The following is a 21,866-nucleotide window of genomic DNA, read 5'->3' as shown; positions in this document are numbered from 1 at the left end:
CTACTCCGCTTCACGATACTTTTCCCGAATTTCTGCCTCTAGCGACACCTCTACTATTACCTCCACCGGCAGCTTCAACCCTCGGCGAAGTCCGCCTGAGTAGCTGGGTGATAACGTGCTCACCTCCCATGCAAGCGGACCCGGGTTCGATCCCCGGCCGGGTTGGAGACTTTCTCCGCTCGAAGACTGGGTGTTGTCCTCATCATCATTTCATCCTCATCACCGGCGCACAAGTCTCTCAATGTGGCGCCGACTGAAATAAGACTTTCACTTGGCGGCCGAACTTCCCCGGATGGGGCCTCCCGGGCAACGATGCTAGATGCTTATTTCCATTTCCCTCGGCGAATTTCTGTTCTGTTGATATCATAGCCTAGGGCAGGACTGTTCACCGACTTGCTCCAGTGAGCTGGCTTGCGCTCACACCACAGCATTGAGCAACAAGCAGGCTCATGGGGCCATGTGGTCGAAGCTAATGTCAGGTTATTCAGAGATGTATCTCTTCACGGTGGCTGGTTAGTGTGTTTCCTTTCACGTTTATTTTCTAAGACTGTTATATTAATGATAAATGAAATCGAAATGAAACATCTGTTTTAGTTTTCTGATGACGCGAAGAACATGGGGCAGTTAAGTACGAAACATATTTTTTTACGATGATGCAACCTTATTGTAAATGCTGTTTGAGGACGAAATACGAACTGACAAACTTGTACTTCGTTACCATTCTATTTAAACGTTAAACACATTATGTCAATTATTATTATTATTAGTTTGCTTTTCGCTAAACCATCAGTGTCTACTCCCAGTTTTCTGAGCACTGCTGCTTCGAATACAAGCTTTTAAGTAGAAGTCTGTCAGTGAGCTTCAGTGTGTAGTTTTCGTTCTCTTTATTGCGCGGAAAAGTTGCTCCCACGAGTACGTAAACACAAAAATTGATGTAATCGTAGCTGTGGACTTGTAAATTTAAGGTGAGGAAAATTCTTATAAAAGTCTGCGAGACTAATTTTGTTGCGAAACGTATCACGCGACTGTCACACTTACGTCTGTAAGTTTTAACTGTAGCTCAGTTTCCACACGGTCAGTAAGAGCTGAAAATCAGAGAAACTGTTGTGGCGAGGTGAAAAGGACTTTGGTAACTTGCGCGAATTGCAGATTCACTTATCAAGTGTTTCCCTGAAAAGAAAACTATATTGTTCCATTGCAAATATCGGAAAAAAAATATTCAGATGTTTATTTATCTGCTGCTACAAGAAGAATCTCTTCTTCAGTCACAATGCTTAACAGCGTTATCTTTAATTTTTGCATCTCGCCTTCTCTCTGTTCCCCTTCCAGGCATCCGTAATCTTTGAATGGAAGGCATTATAATGCCGTTGTAAATTGAATCTTTTCGGTGTGTTCAGAGCTTTGAAGCACACTAAGCGTATGAAGAAACCACTGTGTAACATGGTGAACATGAAGGTATCCTGCACTAACGTGCTGTAAATCGATGTTATACATCTGACCCTAGCTGTGAAGTTCCTAACGTGGCCATCATGGAGCTTTCACCGATTTATAAAGAGGTGTCTCCACTTTAAACAGTGCGCCGTAAGAGTATATGCTTGCATCCAAGCCTGCGGCGAATCTATGGTTATTCCTGCGAAGGCGGCGGAGTAGTTGCAAGAAGGGCCAAGCCGTCCGCCATTTCTTCCATCAGCCAACGGCCACATATGGGTACAGTACGGACAGGAGGGAGTCAGTTGTTTGCTTTCCTGGCCTTTGTCTGGTTATCAGACCTCGTGTCGGAACTACTCGGTCTAGTGGCTCTCAGCTGGTGTAACGAGGCTGAGTGGCCACAGCCCAGTCCTTCCACCACGGAAAAATCCCTGGCAGTCCAGGGAATCAAGCCCAGGTGCTCCGCATGCCAGTCAAAAAAAAAAAAAAAAAAAAATGGTTCAAATGGCTCTGAGCACTATGGGACTTAACATCTATGGCCATCAGTCCCCTAGAACTTAGAACTACTTAAACCTAACTAACCTAAGGACAGCACACAACACCCCGCCGGGAATCGAACCCGGGAACCCGAGCGTGGGACATGCCAGTCAGCCGCGGTGACCGCTCAGGTACGGAGGTGGAGACTGAACATAATAAACAGTTGTAAATAACTATAATATCTGGGTTGCATTAAAAATATTGATATTAGTGGTCAATGCTATACTTAATAAGAAACGAATTATTGCAGCCGGCCGAAGTGGCCGTGCGGTTAAAGGCGCTGCAGTCTGGAACCGCAAGACCGCTACGGTCGCAGGTTCGAATCCTGCCTAGGGCATGGATGTTTGTGATGTCCTTAGGTTAGTTCGGTTTAACTAGTTCTAAGTTCTAGGGGACTAATGACCTCAGCAGTTGAGTCCCATAGTGCTCAGAGCCATTTGAACCATTTTGAATTATTGCAGTCCGTTTCTTATGCACCTCTGTGTAGGCCTATGCACATTTATGTGCTTGTGAGAAATTATTTATTAACTTTTAAATTGATGTACACAGAAAAAAACTACAGCGTCAAAAATAATTAATGTAGAGTAATGAAATTTCGGGAATATATTTGTCTACGTCACATATTTAAGTAGTTCACATTGCAAGATCACAGGTTAATGTAACCACGAGATAAATGTGAAATGTAATAACGAGATAAATGTGAAATGCTGGTACATTAATAACTGGTGTACCGTCAGAATGCTGAATGCAGCCATGCAAATATGCATGCATTGTGTTGGACAGGTGCCGGATGTCGGTTTGTGGGATGGGGTTCTGTGCATGTTCACTTGGTCAGTCAATACAGCGATGCTGTTTGTGGATGACCCTGGCGTCATCATCTGGCGATAGATCTGGTGGTCGAGCAGGCAAAGGCAACATGTAGACATTCTGTAGAGCATGTTGTGAGCGAGCGTTATCCTAATGGAAATCACGAGCTGGAATGCTGTTCACGAATGGCAGCACAACAGGTCGAATCACCAGATTTATGTACAACCTCGCAGTCTGGGTGCGAGAGTGCCGCTGCTGTCATACCACACCGCACTGCAGACCATAATTCCAGGCGTAGCATACAGACTGGTCGGTTGCAGGGCCTTAATTAGCCTCTTTCAATCAACACACGGCTGTTAGTGGCACCGAGGCAAAACCATCTTTCATCATAAAGCGCAACAGACCTCCACCCTGCCCTCCAGTGAGCTCCCACTTGACATCGCTGAAGTCGCAACACGTGGTGGTTTGGGGTCAGTGGAATGCACGCTACAGGGCGTCTATCTCGGAGCTGTGCTTGAAGTAACCGATTTGTAAGAGTTCGTTGTGTCATTTTGGCGCCAACTGCTGCTGCAGATTCAGTGCTATGCGCCAGAGCCATACGCGGAAAACGATAGTCTGCCCTCTGCCGTCCAGAGGCCTACCTCCTTGCGACTGTGCGTTCTCGTGACTACCACTGCGAGCAGTCATGTTCATTGCCTACATTCCTGCCAAGTCCTTCTGCAATATCGCAGAAGGAACATCCAGCTTCTCGTAGCACTGTTACACAACAACGTTCAGACTCTGTGAGATGTTGACAATGGCGTCTTTGCTGCCTAAAACGCATTGTTGACTAACGTCAGCCCACCGTGTCCAATCTCAAACGTAACTAGAGGTCTTTTGTTTAAGTAAAATCTAATTTATATCATTCTACTAGCGGCAATCTTATGCGGCTAGCGCGAAATTTGAATAGACATCTTTTTCAGATGTAGAAACACGCCTAGGAACATTCTTTTAGGTCGCACAACTTCTTCTTGGTGTTGCGACTTTTTCCCGTCAGTGTATATTTCAGATTTTTTACTTGTTCCATTTCCTTGAGGAACATTCGTTTAGGATGTGTGGAAGGAATATAAGCGTTTGATTTTTTTAGTTCTAAATATGTAGTGTGATTCAGATAAGTTGCTCACCTCAGACTTTTCCCTAACCGTTGAACAAATTGTAATTCTTTTACACCTGAGAAAGTCCTCGTTAAATGAAATATACTCCCTCTTCGTAGCTGTATTAGCTGCAGAGATTTCGGAATGAACTTCACTTATTCATAAGGAACTACGTTGTACTTTCTGTTGCCAGTATAATTGTAGTGGACTGTAAAGGCAGCCAGTCCACAGTGAAGTAGCCGAAAGGGCACGCGTCAACTCACGCCGTCTGGCGTTAAGTCTGGAACAGGATTCGTAATGAATGTGATAAAGAAAAGAACGTAGCTACTAGAACACTTAACTTTTATATCGTCCTTTGGTATACAGCATTCTTGATGATACAAGTGAGACTATCTTGAGATACATGCAATGGTACAAATGGCGCCTTGCTAGGTCGTAGCCATTAACTTAGCTGAAGGCTATTCTAACTGTCTCTCGGCAAATGAGAGAAAGGCTTCGTCAGTGTAGTCGCTAGCAACGTCGTCGTACAACTGGGGCGAGTGCTCGTACGTCTCTCGAGACCTGCCGTGTGGTGGCGCTCGGTCTGCGATCCTGACAGTGGCGACACGCGGGTCCGACATGTACTAATGGACCGCGGCCGATTTAAGCTACCACCTAGCAAGTGTGGTGTCTGGCGGTGACACCGCAATAATAGTCCTAAAAGAGACACTTTCAACAGCGTTTCTCCCTTCAGAATGTGATAAGCAGTTTTCGAGAAATTACAAGAAGCAGAACTTAGGATTTATATCTTTCGAACATGAAACCGACTACTGTCTTATGCGCAACTTCGTGATGTTATAAGTAGCTGTCACGTCACAATGACGGGGCGTTCCACCTGATGCAGCTAAGTGAGGTCTACCTACAAAAGCGGAATGATGAAGAAAAGTTGAATTTAGAATTGGTACTAATCACACTTGGCTTCATCCGATTGGATCGCAAAGGACGTGACATCTAACGTCCATTCACCAGCTCACTATGGTAACAGTTCGGCATTTGCTTCTGACAGAGTCCCGAAATGAATGTACGCGTCAGTAATGGAACTAATTTGTAAAACGGTGAATTGAGGTATAAATGCTGCTAAATAATAACTTCTAGTCCCGACTTTAACTTCAAAATACAACATTAAAAATGGTTCAAATGGCTCTGAGCACTATGGGACTTAACATCTGAGGTCATCAGTCCCCTAGTACTTAGAACTACTTAAACCTAATTAGCCTAAGGACATCATACACATCCATGCCCGAGGCAGGATTCGAACCTGCGACCGTAGCGGTCGCGCGGTTCCAGACTGAAGCGCCTAGAACCGCTCGGCCACACCGGCCGGCCGATACAACATTACATTGCGAAATAACATCAGGAACAGCAATAAAAAATGTGATAATAAACACTTCCTTAAAATATATGGCATCAAATGTTCGAATCGCCCACAGTTTACTGTGCAGTGGCTGGTGCAAAGAACAGCTATTCAAGTCGCTCCGGTCGTTAAAGGCTTGATCATTACCCTCTGGAAGTATTCTTGTACATTCGCTGAATTATTATTCTTGTTGGACACCGTTTGTCAGGATGCCTTTGTGTGTGCAACTCAGTTGTTCCTTTCGCTTTCACTCTGGGCTTGCAGTAAAGAAGTAACATATCTAGTTTCTCTTGGTTTCCAAAAGACATGTATTTCTCAGATTAACCAATACTCGACACACGTAAGCGACAGGAACGGAATGGAAGCTGCATTTCCTCAGTTCCCCTTCTATAGCTGTATCATGGCGGTGCAACATCCTGTTGTCTACTTATCTGATGACATATATTTCCTTATTTGGGTACGAAATCGCAAACTTCGACATGAGACAGTATGACTCTTCCTCTCCGACCGAGGAGGACAATTACATTGGCAAAGATAGTTATTCATATGTTTGAGAATGAGAGAAAGTAGACTGGTACTCCATTGCGGGAGAAATAGGCTTGCAACTCCTAGTTCGCGACCGCGTAAATATTAATTATTATGGACTTGCCAAGTTTATTCGCGCTTGGACGTCGGACTTCAATTAGGCCGCGAGTCGCCCACTGTGGCGCCGACTGAAGTAAAACTTGGGCTTGGCGGCAGAACCTTACTGGGACATCCCGTCCAACAACGCCATACGATCATATCATTTTTTTCATCGGACTTCAAAACGAAATAATAATTCCAGGCTCTGAAAAGGTATGCTACCGTTAGTAACCAAATGCATGAGATATAGAAAACAGCTGCTAAATTGTTCGCCCGCAAGCTTTATTCTGGAAAGAGTTACGAGTAATTATAGCAAGCCAAATATCTGGTCTGTCAGCTGTGAAAACGGTGGTAATTAGGTTCAAATGGTTCAAATGGCTCTGAGCACTATGGGACTCAACTGCTGTGGTCATAAGTCCCCTAGAACTTAGAACTACTTAAACCTAACTAACCTAAGGACAGCACACAACACCCAGCCATCACGAGGCAGAGAAAATCCCTGACCCCGCCGGGAATCGAACTCGGGAACCCGGGCGTGGGAAGCGAGAACGCTACCGCACGACCACGAGATGCGGGCTGGTGGTAATTAGTCTTACAATAAATATATGTACACCATTCCCAGTTAATGCCGTTATCATTATCTAATAATCACAAATGCTTACAGAAGCAATGGATAAAACAGGAGAGAGTAGTGCTGCGCCACGAATGGATTTGGGGAATTCTTGTAAATTCCGCCTCGCTATGGCTGGAAGGTAGTAGTTAAGGGAGTGATTGTCACATCGGATGGCAGGCGCGGGCGAAGCTGATATTTAGCGAACGATTCTGCGAGGCAGGTTTGCGAGACCGATCGCAGGCGAGAAGGCTCAGCCCGGCGGGCACTGTGTACAAGTGTGAAATAATCAGAGCAGCAGAGGACACTGACATGCTGTGAAGATCCCATACGTTGCAGTTACGCAGCACACATTCATAGTTCCCCTGAGCATCCGAATAACAGTTTCCTTTTCCCGCCCGCGGCAGTCCATCTCCCGCATCGGCGGCCCAGATCGGGGCTAACGACTGCGGTTCGCGTGCGGTCCCCTCTCTGAAATGGAGTCCTTCCCTTTACCACCTCTACTTGCGGTCCGTTCACGCACGCCTCCATGGTGTACGCCTCCGCCGCAGCTTCGTCTGGACCTTTTGCATGGCCCTAAGGACTCCGTTAAGCCCGCCGCTCTCCGCTGTCACAACCTCTCGATCCTTGACGTTTTCTGGGGCTCTGAAGTGGTTTACACCGACGGCTCAATGGCTGACGGTCACGTAGGCTTCGCATATGTTCATAGAGGACATATTGAGCAGCCTACAAGCTACCGACCAGTGCTACTCTCGACACCCCTCTGGTAGCGTCCATTCAGGAGTCCATCTATGTCCTGGAACAGTCCTGCCGCTCGGTGGTGTTTGTGTGGACCCCAGGACACGTCGGAATACCCGGCAACGAACTTGCCGACAGGCTGGCCAAACAGGCGACGCGCAAACCGCTTCTGGAGATAGGCATCTCCGAAGCTGACCGCAGCGTTTAGGTAGACGAAGATTTTTAATTAACAAGTAACATCAATAAGAATGCTTATTCGTGCTGCATTTCTGTCTTACACCGCAGGGTTTTCCAGCTTTGGGAGACGGAATGGCATAACAGCACGCGTAACAAACTGCGTGTCATTAAGGAGACTGAATGCCTAGAAGTCCTCCATGCAGGCCTCTCGCAGGGCTCCGCATTGGCCATACGTGGCTAACGCATGGTTACCTACTCCGTAGCGAGGACCCACCTCAGTGTGGCTGTGGCTCCCAAATGACAGGCGTCCACCTCTTGCTCGACTGCCCACTTTTAGTCGCTCTGCGGCAGACTTTTAACTTTCCCAGCACTCTGCCTTCGGTGTTGGGCGACAATGCCTCGGCAGCAGCTTTAGTTCTACGTTTTACCCGTGAGAATGGGTTTTATACTTCTGTGTAGGTTTTAGCGCATGTCCTTTGTCCCTCTGTGTCCTCCACACCAGTGCTTTTAGGGTGGAGGTTTTAATGTGTTGCAGAGTGGCTGGCTTTCCTTTTTTATTCTCGTGGTTGGCCAGTCACTGTAATCTGCTCTCATGTTTTACTCTCTTCTGTTTCTAGCATCTCTCTGTTGTTTTCTTGTCCACTTTTCTTCCTTTTAGTGTTCGTTGCCTTCCCTTCGTTCTTGTGGCTTTTCCTTTTTTCCGTTTTGTGTTATATATGGCGGCTCATATCGATAGTACCACTCTGGTGGTTTATCTTTACTGCCACGGTCGGGGCGGTAAGCAGCGCGAGGAGTAACGAGGCGAGGTCCTGTGGGGGGGGGGGGGGGGTGCTCCGGGACGTGGTGGAAGACGGTTGTCGGGTTAACGCAGCGACTGTGAAACCGGACCTATCGCGTGGAGATATACAAGATGGCTCTGAACGGAAGGCGCCGTAGCAAGCAGCGGGAAGCGGGCGTCCTGTAATTTGTGTGAAGAAGTAACGATTTTTGCATTGGATGTCCTAGTGGTTCCTGAGAGTTGCGGGTTGCGGTGGGTGCTTTCGGAGAAGAGAATTGGTAAGAGCTTGTGTCTACGCTCTTTTCCGTACGATGTTGCTGCCTGCCGTTATAAACTGGTGAAAATCAGGCGCTTGTATTGACTATACGGGAACTGATGTAAATTACATTTGTGATTGAGTGTCACTTGTACTGTGACAATTTAGAGGCGAAAACTGTGGTGGTTTCATTAGGTCTGGTTCTTTGCTGTGCAACTAAGGGAGATTTGGGGTAACTGAGGGAGCACCATTACGTTGGTCTAAGTGATACGTTCTCCACGTTTTGTCCATGGCTTTGCGAATCGAAATCATGGGGAGTACACGTGTGAGTAATTTGCTATTGTATTGATGGTTATGTTGTAAAGACTGTTCTCTGGTGTGTTAAATCACGCGCTGATTTGTAGCCAATCTAAGCAGAAGTTACCATTGCTACTTGCTTATGTGCTACTGTACTTATGATTGGCGTTGTTTGTCTTTTGATTATGGGTGTGCTCACGTTTTAAAAAAAAATTACGGCTACTATTCATAAGGGTTGTCTAGTAAGGAAATTGCTTAAGCTTTTATCATATGCCGGTTTGTTTGCCTATCACACTGGCTTTCTGTGCAGTAACTGAAGGAATGTGTATGGTGGTTCAAGATTGTAGGCTGACTAGTATTTGAACTGGTGTTGAGGTTAAGGGCGAGATCAGCATCCCGCAAACCCGCACGCTGCGCGTGGTTAAATGTTCCGCTATTGGGGAGCCGGCTCTCTGTTCTTGGATTGTGTAAGGATACGTGATGAGTGCATGGCTGTAGTTTTTCGCGTGCTAAATTGCGGGGTGTCGGTGCCGTCCTAGGGCTGGAAAGGGAATTAACTGTACCAAACTTAAGAGAGCTTTTAGTTTGTTTTAGGTCTGTACATGGAATGATGTTGATATTTTGTCGATTGCCGCAATAACTTCCTGTGTGGGGAGATGCTCTGAGGGTCTTGTATTGTACTGTTGCAGTGCAGTCCATCTGGAACGTACTGCTTAAAACTTGGGACAGCAGCTCTCTGATGTTATATATTACTGTTTAATCTTAAATGTCTTGGATGTAATATGGTTGTTGAGGATTATGTAATTTTGATCGCTGGTTCCTTAAAGGACGTATTTCGTTTTAAAATATGTGATCGGTCAGAGCCTATTTAAATATGATTTTAATTCCTCATTAAAATTTTCTTGTCTTAATTTCTTAAAAGGCTTTCAGTTAAATGATTGCTATTTGCCTGTTTAAATGTTTGAGTGACTTAAAGGAAAACAATATTATTGCTAGCCTACCCCTTCCACTCCACAGCCTATTGAGCTGCTTTGTGTCGAAATTGTGTTCAGAACACCCCTCTGACCTGACTCCTCAATATGTTTCGTCCGTTTTATTCTAAAACTTGTGGCATACGAAGAGGGCTGAGCAAATTATTAAAGAGCGCTCCACTTGTATCCTCCAGAGGAACTACGACAGGGGCGTAGGGAAAAGCATAAATAAGCGAGCCTGGAGGCTCAAACCAGGCAGTCGTGTCGCCACCCTGTCTGCGTCCAGAACCGGAGATACTGATGACTGCAAGTTGCAGGACAACCACGACGGTCTCTGGTGATGGACATCGGCGGCCAGCCGGCCAGATGAAACTACCACAAATCACCGCTGCACTGACGAGCCACAGCTTTTTTTTTTTTTTTTTTTTTTTTTTGTGGTTTGAGGGCGCACAAGTACAGTGGTCATTAGCGCCCAGACTAAATTATGAACGCACTGCGAGGCACAATGTTAAAACAGCAACTAAAAAGGACAACACTATAAAAGACACAGCTGTGGCGGGGTGGGCCGCACCTTGGAGCTGCACCACCGCGAGGAGCGAGAGGACTGCTGGCCGCCGCTCCCTGGGTGGCGTCGTCCGGCGGACTGCGAGCTGCCGTCCGCAGGGGCGGGGCCGGGGCGCGAACTCGCGGCCTCCCGGGTGCAGAGCTGTCTGCGGTCACTGACCGAGTTGCCCCGGGCGGGAGGCCTGAGCTGCTAAGGCTCGCTACAAGGGTTACGGACGCCTGTTCCCTTCGGTGCTATACGTGGGGCCTGCGAGTTGCGCTTGAGGGAACGGCCATGTCCCGGGCTAACAGCACAGACCCATGCACGCACGCCGCGCTGTGGCTTCACCGGGATCAGCGGAAGAGTCAATGACGCACTTAGCGTTGTTTGTCTGCAAGATTCGGCGTGCGTCACCTCTCCTACCCAAACCAAACCTCTCGATTCTTCTGACATATTACATTCCCTGAGCTCGGGAGTTGTAACACTAGGCTAGCTGAAGAAGAAGAGATACTTTATTAAAGACAAGTGATGAACAACTTACAAAAATTCAGACAACATTTTGTTATTTTTTGTCACAAGTACTGGTATATACCGGGTGATCAAAAACTCAGTATAAATTTGAAAGCTTAGTAAACCACGGAATAATGTAGATAGAGACGTAAAAATTGGCACACATACTTGGAATGACATGGGGTTTTATTAGAACAAAAAAAAGCAAAGTTCACAAAATGTCCGACAGATGGCGCTGGACAGCAAAACGTCAGTGACTGCGCATGACAATCGTGCATAAAAGGAGCAGTAATGAGAGAGAGAATCAGATGCGCCAGCAGTAGCAGCATGTTGACGTTACCTGAAAAGGCGCTTTTAGTGAAGCTGTATTATCACAATGGGGAATGTACTAGTTCAGCGTTACGATCCTATCGCCATGGGAAGGGGATTCGAAAGGGTAAAGGTCCGTTGACAAATGCAGCTGTGGCGAGAATGATTTCGAAGTTCTAAGCCACGGGTTGTTTAGACGATAGACCCCGCAGTGGCCGATGGGCACAAGGCGTAATGCTGCTGAGACAGTTCAGGAAGAAATGGAGACTGTAGCGGGTTCGTCTATGCACGGGGAAGTCAGCGCTCGTGTAGTCGCACGTCGCACCGGCATTCCATACACTACTGTTTGGTTGGCACTTAGCCGTACCCTCCGATGCTATCCGTACACAATCCATCGGCATCATGAACTGTTGTTACCTGGCGATTTAGTGAAGCGGAGGGCATTTGCGGTGTGGGCGTTTCAAAAGATGGCGGAAGATGACGATTGGTTGAGTAACGTGTTGTGGACCGACGAAGCTCATTTCACGCTCCGAGGGTATGTCAACACCCACAACTGAAGAATTTGGGCTACAGAAAATCCTAGAACTGTAGTGGAAACTCCATTGCACGGCGAGAAAGTCACGGTATGGGTTGGATTTACCACATCTACTGTCATCGGGCCTTTTTCCTTCGAGGAAATGCGTGATTCTGGTTTTGTAACTGCTACCGTGACGGGTGAGAGGTACGCCGATATGTTACAGAATCGCATCATCCCCAGCCTGGCTGATAAACACCTGCTGGAACGAACGATGTTTATGCAGGATGGCGCTCCAACCCATATTGCTAGACGCGTGAAAGATCTCTTGCGCGCGTCGTTTGGTTATGATCGTGTGCTCAGCCGCCACTTTCGTCATGCTTGGCCTCCCAGGTCCCCAGACGTCAATCCGTGCGATTATTAGCTTTGGGGTTACCTGAAGTCGCAAGTGTATCGTGATCGAACGACTTCTCCAGGGATGCTGAAAGATAACATTCGACGCCAATGCCTTACCATAACTCCGGACATGCTTTACAGTGCTGTTCACAACATTATTACTCGACTACAGCTGTTGTTGAGGAATGATGGTGGACATATTGAGCATTTCCTGTAAAGAACATCATCTTTGCTTTGTCTTACTTTGTTATGCTAATTATTACTATTCTGATCAGACGAAGAGCCATCTGAGGGACATTTTTTGAACTTTTATATTTTTTTGGTTCTAATAAAACCCCATGCCATTCCAAGAATGTGTGTCAATTTATACCTCTCTATCTACATTATTCCGTGTTTTATCCAGTTTCCAAATTTATGCTTTTTTTTATCACCATGTACATTAAGTTTGTCTTCTCTGGCCATGTGCATAAAAGGTCATTCAATTACAGATATCAAATAGCATTTAATCATTTGTAGATAGGAAAAGAAATCGATGTACCGTTACAACAGAAATCTGTTACAACTTCAAACAGATAAATGTTGGATTTTTCTCTTTTAGTACTACGGTACTAGCAGCAGAAATTACTGTAGTTCCATTTGAAGAAGTCTCGCGTCTGGTGGCCTAGTAGCAAAGCGCGTGCTTGGAAACCGAGAACTCGAGGGGTGAATCCCTTTCAGACGACCACAGAAATTTTCCGTGTCTCTTTAATCTAATCTTCGTTTCTCAACAATGTGAGCAGTCGTCAGGAACGGCAGGTTGTTCGGATTCCAAGTTAAACTGTAGGTCCCCTTTCCCCGATTGGCTAACTGGATTAGGTTAGCGACATACAGGTCAATGAAGTGGTGACCAATTCAAAGAGGGGCCACTGAAAAAAAAAGAAAAAAAAGTGGTTCAAATGGCTCTAAGCACCATAGGACTTAACATCTGAGGTCATCAGTCCCCTAGACTTAGGACTACTTAAACCTAACTACCCTAAGGACATCACACACATCCATACCCGAGGCTGGATTCGAACCTGCGACCGTAGCAGCAGCACGGTTCCGGACTGAAGCGCCTAGAACCACTCGGCCACAGCGGCCAGCTCACTGAGTCACACGAAATTAATTAGTTTGAAAAAGTAAAGTTGTTATCGCCGTGTTGGTATAATGTATCTATGAAAAGAGATTTCACGGTTTTAGAAAGGAATTTCTCACAGTTCGTCTTGTCGAATACATAATTACGAAATTTTAATTCTGGAAATATTTCAGTTGAACAGCTTCGTTGAATCACCACTTATGTTATGCATTTTTATTTCTGTGAGATGTACTACACAAGTTTCGCTCAAATGACAAACAACTCAGCTGACATTTGTTCCCATTTTCTTGACAGCTTCTGCCCGGTTCTGCGTTCCTTACGCCGGAACGTGACCCCCTTCTCACGGGGTGTCCAACAGAGGTAGCACACATTTCACAAGACTGCTTGCGTGTATGACGTCACTTTGACGTCACGTTCAGTATTGAAGACAGGAGGAAGTGAAATCGACTTTCGTTAGCGTTTGATGTGGGATGTGTGGGTGCCGCCATATTGAAAATTTCCGTATTATAACTTGTACCTTACGGAAGTATGCCGTTTCAAGGGAACGGCACACAGAAGATTCATAAAAACACGTCGTTCTTGATACGATTTGTATAATTAAATGTCGCATAAATACATATCAGCTGGTAAAGCTTTCGTGGAATCTAAGTTACAAGTTGCTAATGGACCCGTGGTCTAGGGGTAGCGTCTTTGATTCATAATCAAAACGTTTTCGGTCCCGGGCTCGATCCCCGCCACTGCCTAAATTTTGATAAATAATCAGCATTGGCGGCCGAAGACTTCCGGCATAAGAAGTCAGCCTCATTCTGCCAACGGCCTTGTCAAAGAGGGCGGAGGAGCGGATAGAGGTTCAGGGCACTCTCTTGTCCTAGGGGTGGGAAATTGCCCCTAAAGGCGGAAGAATCAGCAATGATCAACGACATGAGGATGCAGAAGGCAATGGAAACCACTGCGTTAAAGACACGTAACGTGTATTCACAGAACATGTGGCCTGTAATTGAAGAAGTGTCATGATGATCTCTCCATTGGCAAAAGATTCCGGAATAGTCCCCCATTCGGATCTCCGGGAGGGGACTGCCAAGGGGGAGGTTACCACGAGAAAAAGATTGAATTATCAACGAAAGTATAACGTTCTACGAGTCGGGGCGTGGAATGTCAGAAGCTTGAACGTGGTAGGGAAACTAGAAAATCTGAAAAGGGAAATTCAAAGGCTCAATCTACATATAGTAGGGGTCAGTGAAGTGAAGTGGAAGAAAGACAAGGATTTCTGGTCAGATGAGTATCGGGTAATATCAACAGCAGCAGAAAATGGTATAACAGGTGTAGGATTCGTTATGAATAGGAAGGTAGGGCAGAGGGTGTGTTACTGTGAACAGTTCAGTGACCGGGTTGTTCTAATCAGAATCGAAAGCAGACCAACACCGACAACGATAGTTCAGGTATACATGACGATGTCGCAAGCTGAAGATGAACAGATAGAGAAAGTGTATGAGGATATTGAAATGGTAATGCAGTATGTAAAGGGGGACGAAAATCTAATAGTCATGGGCGACTGGAATGCAGTTGTAGGGGAAGGAGTAGAAGAAAAGGTTACAGGAGAATATGGGCTTGGGACAAGGAATGAAAGAGGATAAAGACTAATTGAGTTCTGTAAAAAGTTTCAGCTAGTAATAGCGAATACCCTGTTCAAGAATCACAAGAGGAGGAGGTATACTTGGAAAAGGCCGGGAGATACAGGAAGATTTCAATTAGATTACATCATGGTCAGAAAGAGATTCCGAAATCAGATACTGGATTGTAAGGCGTACCCAGGAGCAGATATAGACTCAGATCACAATATAGTAGTGATGAAGAGTAGGCTGAAGTTCAAGACATTAGTCAGGAAGAATCAATGCGCAAAGAAGTGGGATACGGAAGTACTAAGGAATGACGAGATACGTTTGAAGTTCTCTATCGCTATAGATACAGCAATAAGGAATAGCGCAGTAGGCAGTACAGTTGAAGAGGAATGGACATCTCTAAAAAGGGTCATCACAGAAGTTGGGAAGGAAAACATAGGTACAAAGAAGGTAGCTGCGAAGAAACCATGGGTAACAGAAGAAATACTTCAGTTGATTGATGAAAGGAGGAAGTACAAACATGTTCCGGGAAAATCAGGAATACAGAAATACAAGACGCTGAGGAATGAAATAAATAGGAAGTGCAGGGAAGCTAAGACGAAATGGCTGCAGGAAAAATGTGAAGACATCGAAAAAGATATGATTGTCGGAAGGACAGACTCAGCATACAGGAAAGTCAAAACAACCTTTGGTGACATTAAAAGCAACGGTGGTAACATTAAGAGTGCAACGGGAACTCCACTGTTAAATGCAGAGGAGAGAGCAGATAGGTGGAAAGAATACATTGAAAGCCTCTATGAGGTTGAAGATTTGTCTGATGTGATAGAAGAAGAAACAGGAGTCGATTTAGAAGAGATAGGGGATCCAGTATTAGAATTGGAATTTAAAAGAGCTTTGGAGGACTTACGGTCAAATAAGGCAGAAGGGATAGATAACATTCCATCAGAATTTCTAAAATCATTGGGGAAAGTGGCAACAAAACGACTATTCACGTTGGTGTGTACAATATATGAGTCTGGCGGCATACCATCTGACTTTCGGAAAAGCATCATCCACACAATTCCGAAGACTGCAAGAGCTGACAAGTACGAGAATTATCGCACAATCAGCTTAACAGCTCATGCATAGAAGCTGCTTACAAGAATAATATACAGAAGAATGGAAAAGAAAATTTAGAATGCGCTAGGTGACGATCAGTTTGGCTTTAGGAAAAGTAAAGGGACGAGAGAGGCAATTCTGACGTTACGGCTAATAATGGAAGCAAGGCTAAAGAAAAATCAAGACACTTTCATAGGATTTGTCGACCTGGAAAAATCGTTCGACAGTATAAAATGGTGCAAGCTGTTCGAGATTCTGAGAAAAGTAGAGGTAAGCTATAGGGAGAGACGGATCATATACAATATGTACAATAACCAAGAGGGAATAATAAGAGTGGACGATCAAGAACGAAGTGCTCGTATTAAGAAGGATGTAAGACAAGGCTGTAGCATTTCGCCCCTACTCTTCAATCTGTACATCGAGGAAGCAATGATGGAAATAAAAGAAAGGTTCAGGAGTGGAATTAAAATACAAGGTGAAAGGATATCAATGATACGATTCGCTGATGACATTGCTATCCTGAGTGAAAGTGAAGAAGAATTAAATGATCTGCTGAACGGAATGAACAGTCTAATGAGTACACAGTATGGTTTGAGAGTAAATCGGAGAAAGACGAAGGTAATGAGAGTAGAAATGAGAACAGCGAGAAACTTAACATCAGGATTGATGGTCACGAAGTCAATGACGTTAAGGAATTCTGCTAGCTAAGCAGTAAAATAACCAATGACGGACGGAACAAGAGAAGTCTACTAATATCAAATACCGGCCTTAATTTGAGGAAGAAATTTCTGAGGATGTACGTCTGGAGTACAGCATTGTATGGTAGTGAAACATGGACTGTGGGAAAACCGGAACAGAAGAGAATCGAAGCATTTGAGATGTGATGCTATAAACGAATGTTGAAAATTAGGTGGACTGATAAGGTAAGGAATGAGGAGGTTCTACGCAGAATCGGAGAGGAAAGGAATATGTGGAAAACACTGATAAGGAGAAGGGACAGGATGATAGGACATCTGCTAAGACATGAGGGAATGACTTTCATGGTACTAGAGGGAGCTGTAGAGGGCAAAAACTGTAGAGGAAGACAGAGATTGGAATACGTCAAGCAAATAATTGAGGACGTAGGTTGCAAGTGCTACTCTGAGATGAGGAGGTTGGCACAGGAAAGGAATTCGTGGCGGGCAGCATCAAACCAGTCAGTAGACTGATGACCACAAAAAAAAAAGTTACAACATAAAGTCTGAAATTCTGTCGGGTAATCGTGGTGTACTGTTTATACGTGGAGAGATATGAAGTGTAAAATAGCGGGTTCCGCATCCAGCCGTGTCCAATTCTTTCTCCGCCTTCGCAGTTCTGAAAGATTCTGGAACTTACTTAGTAATTTAACAGAAGTATATTCTGTAATAAAAAATGTTTCAAATGGCTCTAAGCACTATGCGACTTTAACATCTGAGGTCATCAGTCCCCCAGACTTAAAACTACTTAAACCTAACTAACCTAAGGACATCACACGCATCCATGCCCCAGGCAGGATTCGAACCTGCGACCGTAGCAGCAGCGCGGTTCCGGACTGAAGCCCCTAGAATCGCTCGGCCACAGCGACCGGCTATTCTGTAATAGTTGATGTTATATACATACAAGAGTGGTCTCCGTTAGGAGTGAGTTGTCATTTTCAGTAATTTACAAACTATGCAATAAACAGGGCAGATGCCAATAAATATTAAAACACCTTGATCTTCTGGTAAAACAAAGTACTACACAGAATAAAAAACACAGAAAAGAGTGACACATTTATAAAAGAATGAAAAAAGTAACTTAATCTACACCCTCTATAAAGTATAAAGGAAGATTTAGGAGCTAGTTTTTTTACGACATTTCTTTGAGAAAAAAGAATGTCTTCCATTAAAGTACACCTTTAACCACCACCATGACTTTTTCGTCGTGTTATTAAAACAAATTGTACCCACACCAGGATATCGTCCTCAATGTATTGCTGTTTTGCAACTGCATCTATTCGTAGACCATAAGTTAAATGAGCATGACCTGCATCTTACGTGGCGTACAGAATGAGTTATACAGATTTCACGAGACGGCACACACACATGGCGTCACGTGCATTATCGAAGACAGCAGGAACTGCAGACCTATTCGTGGACTTAGTTTTCGGAGTTTGTAGAAGTAAACATTTACATCGATTGGATGAACGTTATGGAAACAAACACTCGAAACCGACGCTTCACGTAAGTCACATGCAACGAAAATCTGCAACGCAACCATCTGTGTGTGGCATGTTTGTAATTATGTTTTATTTATATTTTAGGACAATTAATCTATAAAAACACACCAAATGTAGAAAGAAAGCGTGTAAACCGTCTGATGATGAATCGCAACGATTCGAAACCGGTAACGGTTTCCTTTGAATAAAGGAACTCAAAGTAAATTTGTGGCTGGTTGCTGTCCTAACACCATCAACATTTGTAAACATAAGTTGTTGAGACACCTTAATGAACAACGTTGAATATTTACGTTAATAGGAATCAGTGCTGACTGAATTCCGCTTGTGTGTTTGCTTATAACCCACATGTCGGTGCTGATGAAGACGTATTAGGGAAAATACACTACTGGCCATTAAAATTGCTGCAATAAGAAGAAATGCAGATGATAAACGGGTATTGATTGGTCAAATATATTATACTAGAACTGACATGTGATTACATTTTTACGCAATTAGGGTGCATAGATTCTGAGAAATCAGTACCCAGAACAACCACCTCTGGCCTTGATACGCCTGGGCATTGAGTCAAACAAAGATTGCATGGCGTGTACAGGTACAGCTGCCCATGTAGATTCAACACGATACCACAGTTCATCAAGAGTAGTGACTGGCGTATTGTGACGAACCAGTTCCTCGACCACCATTGACCAGACGTTTTCAGTTGGTGAGAGATCTGGAGAATGTGCTGGCCAGGGCAGCAGTCGAAATGTTCTGTATCCAGAAAGGCCCGTACAGGACCTGCAACATGCGGTCGTGCATTATCCTGCTGAAACGTTGGGTTCGGCAGGGATCGAATGACGGGTAGAGCCACGGGTCGTAACACATCTGAAATGTAACGTCCACTATTCGAAGTGCCGTCAATGCAAACCAGTGGCACCCCACACCATCACGCCGGGTGATACGCCAGTATGGCGATGACGAATACACGCTTCCAATGTGAGTTCACCACGATGTCGCCAAACACGGATGCGACCATCATGATACTGTAAACAGAACCTGGATTCATCCGAAAAAATGACGTTTTCCCGTTCGTGCACCCAGGTTCGTCGTTGAGTACAACATCGCCGGCGCTCCTGTCTGTGATGCAGCGTCAAGGGTAACCGCAACCATGGTCTCCGAGCTCATAGTCCATGCTGCTGCAAACGTCGTCGAACTGTTCGTGCAGATGGTTGTTGTCTTGCAAACGTCCCCATCTGTTGACTTAGGGATCGAGACGTGGCTGCACGATGCGCTACAGCCATGCGGATAAGATGCCTGTCATCTCGACTGCTAGCGATACGAGGCCGTTGGGATCCAGCACGGCGTTCCGTATTACCCTCCTGAACCCACCGATTCCATATTCTGCTAACAGTCATTGGATCTCGACCAACGCGAGCAGCAATGTCGCGATACGATTAATCGCAATCGCGATAGGCCACAATCCGACCTTCATCAAAGTCGGAAACGTGATGGTACTCATTTCTCCTCCTTACACGAGGCATCACAACAACGTTTCACCAGGCAACGCCGGTCAACTGCTGTTTGTGTATGAGAAATCGATTGGAAACTTTCCTGATGTCAGCACGTTGTAGGTGTCGCCACCGGCGCCAACCATTTGTGAATGCTCTGAAAAGCTAATCATTTGCATATCACAGCATTTTCTTGCTGTCGGTTAAATTCCGCGTCTGTAGCACGTCATCATCGTGGTGTAGCAATTTTAATGGCCAGTAGTGTACTTAGTACAACTCTTTGAGTAAGTCTCAGAATTGATTCTTGACACTTTAGTCTCTGCGTTATCCGCAGCCCCGTTCACAGGAATGCACAGTTTTGCAAGTTTATAAATAACTCCGAGGCTAACGTACGCTGTAGTAAAGAAAAAGAGTAACATGGAGTGCATCCTAATTAAGACGAACGTTTCGAACGTCACGCTCGCCCCACGTATTGCGATCTGTGCGGTCACGACAGTTGGTAGGCAGCTGTTTCCGTCTTCGGCACAGCGTGTGACGTCAAAATGAGCCGAGTTAAACGAGTGTTACCCGCCCACAAGTGGCGCGACCGCCGCGCACTCTGGGGCCGGTCAGCTGTGGAGGTCCGTGGTGACAGGCTGTGACGTTATCTGTCGGCCAAGGCTGGCCGCACGTCGCCACACACACTCGTGCACGTGTTTTGGCTCCCTTATCTCACTCTCACCGCTGGCTGCTGGCGCTTCTAAAACTCACCAACACAAGTCGGAGGGCGGTTCCGCTGAACAAAACAATAACTTGCAAAGTGTGTGTATCTTTTGTTCGGAGACCTCTTCGTGCTGCTATAGTGACCCACTTTTCTAATAACTTGAATGAGGACTTCTAGTTTTTATACAGGGTGGTCCATTGATACTGACTGGGCCAAATATCTCACGAAATAAGCATCAGACGAAAAAACGACAAAGAACGAAACTTGTCTGGCTTGAAGGGGGAAACCGGATGGCGCTATGGTTGGCCCGCTAGAGGGCGCTGCCATACGTCAAACGGATATCAAATACGTTTTTTAAAATAGGAACCCCCATTTTTTATTACATATTCGTGTAGTACGTAAAAAAGTATGAATCTTTTAGTTGGACCACTTTTTTTGCTTTGTGACAGATGGCGCCGTAATAGTCACAAACGTATAAGTACATGGTGTCGCGTAACATTCCGCCAGTCCGGGCGGTATTTGTTTCGTGATACATTACCCTTGTTAAAATGGACCGTATACGAATTGCGGAAAAGGTCGATATCGTGTTGATGTATGGCTATTGTGATCAAAATGCCCAACGGTCGTGTACTATGTATGCTGCTCGGTATCCTGGACGACATCATCCAAGTGTCCGAACCGTTCTCCGGGTAGTTATTTAAGGAAACAAGAAGTGATCAGCCACGCGTAAAAACGTCAACCACAACCTGATACAAATGATGATGCCCAAGTAGGTGTTTTAGCTGCTATCGCGGCTAATCCGCACATCAGTAGCAGACAAATTGCGCGAGAATCGGGAATCTCAAAAACGTCGGTGTTGAGAATGCTACATCAACATCGATTGTACCCGTACCATATTTCAATGCACCAGGAACTGCATGGCGACGACTTTGAACGTCGTGTACAGTTTTGCCACTGGGCACAAGAGAAATTACGGGACGATGACAGATTTTTTGCACGCGTTCTATTTAGCGACGAAACGTCATTCACGAACGCGCTAACGTAAACCGGCATAATATGCACTATGCGGCATCGGAAAATCCACGATCGCTGCGACCTTGCCGTGTTAATGTATGGTGCGGCACTATGGGACGTCCGCGGATTTTTTTCTGTGGGAAAAGTTGAAGGATATTTGCTATCGTCATCCACCGACAACGCCTGACAACATGCGTCAGCGCATTGTCAATGCATTGCGAACATTACGGAAGGCGAACTACTCGCTGTTGAGAGGAATGTCGTTACACGTATTGCCAAATGCACTGAGGTTGACGGACATGATTTTGAGCATTTATTGCACTAATGTGGTATTTACAGGTAATCACTCTGTATCAGCATGTGTTCTCAGAAATGATAAGTTCACAAAGGTACATCTATCACACTGGAACAACCGAAATAAGATGTTCAAACGTTCCTAAGTTCTGTATTTTAATTTAAAAAACCTAGCTGTTACCAGCTGTTCGTTTTAAATTGTGAGCAATATGTCTGTGACTATTACATCGCCATCTATCACAAAGCGAAAAAAGTGGTCCAACTAAGACATTCATATTT

This window comes from Schistocerca nitens, chromosome 8, assembly GCF_023898315.1.
Source record: "Schistocerca nitens isolate TAMUIC-IGC-003100 chromosome 8, iqSchNite1.1, whole genome shotgun sequence".
Taxonomy (NCBI): Eukaryota; Metazoa; Arthropoda; class Insecta; order Orthoptera; family Acrididae; genus Schistocerca; species Schistocerca nitens.
This window is presented reverse-complemented; position numbering follows the sequence as displayed.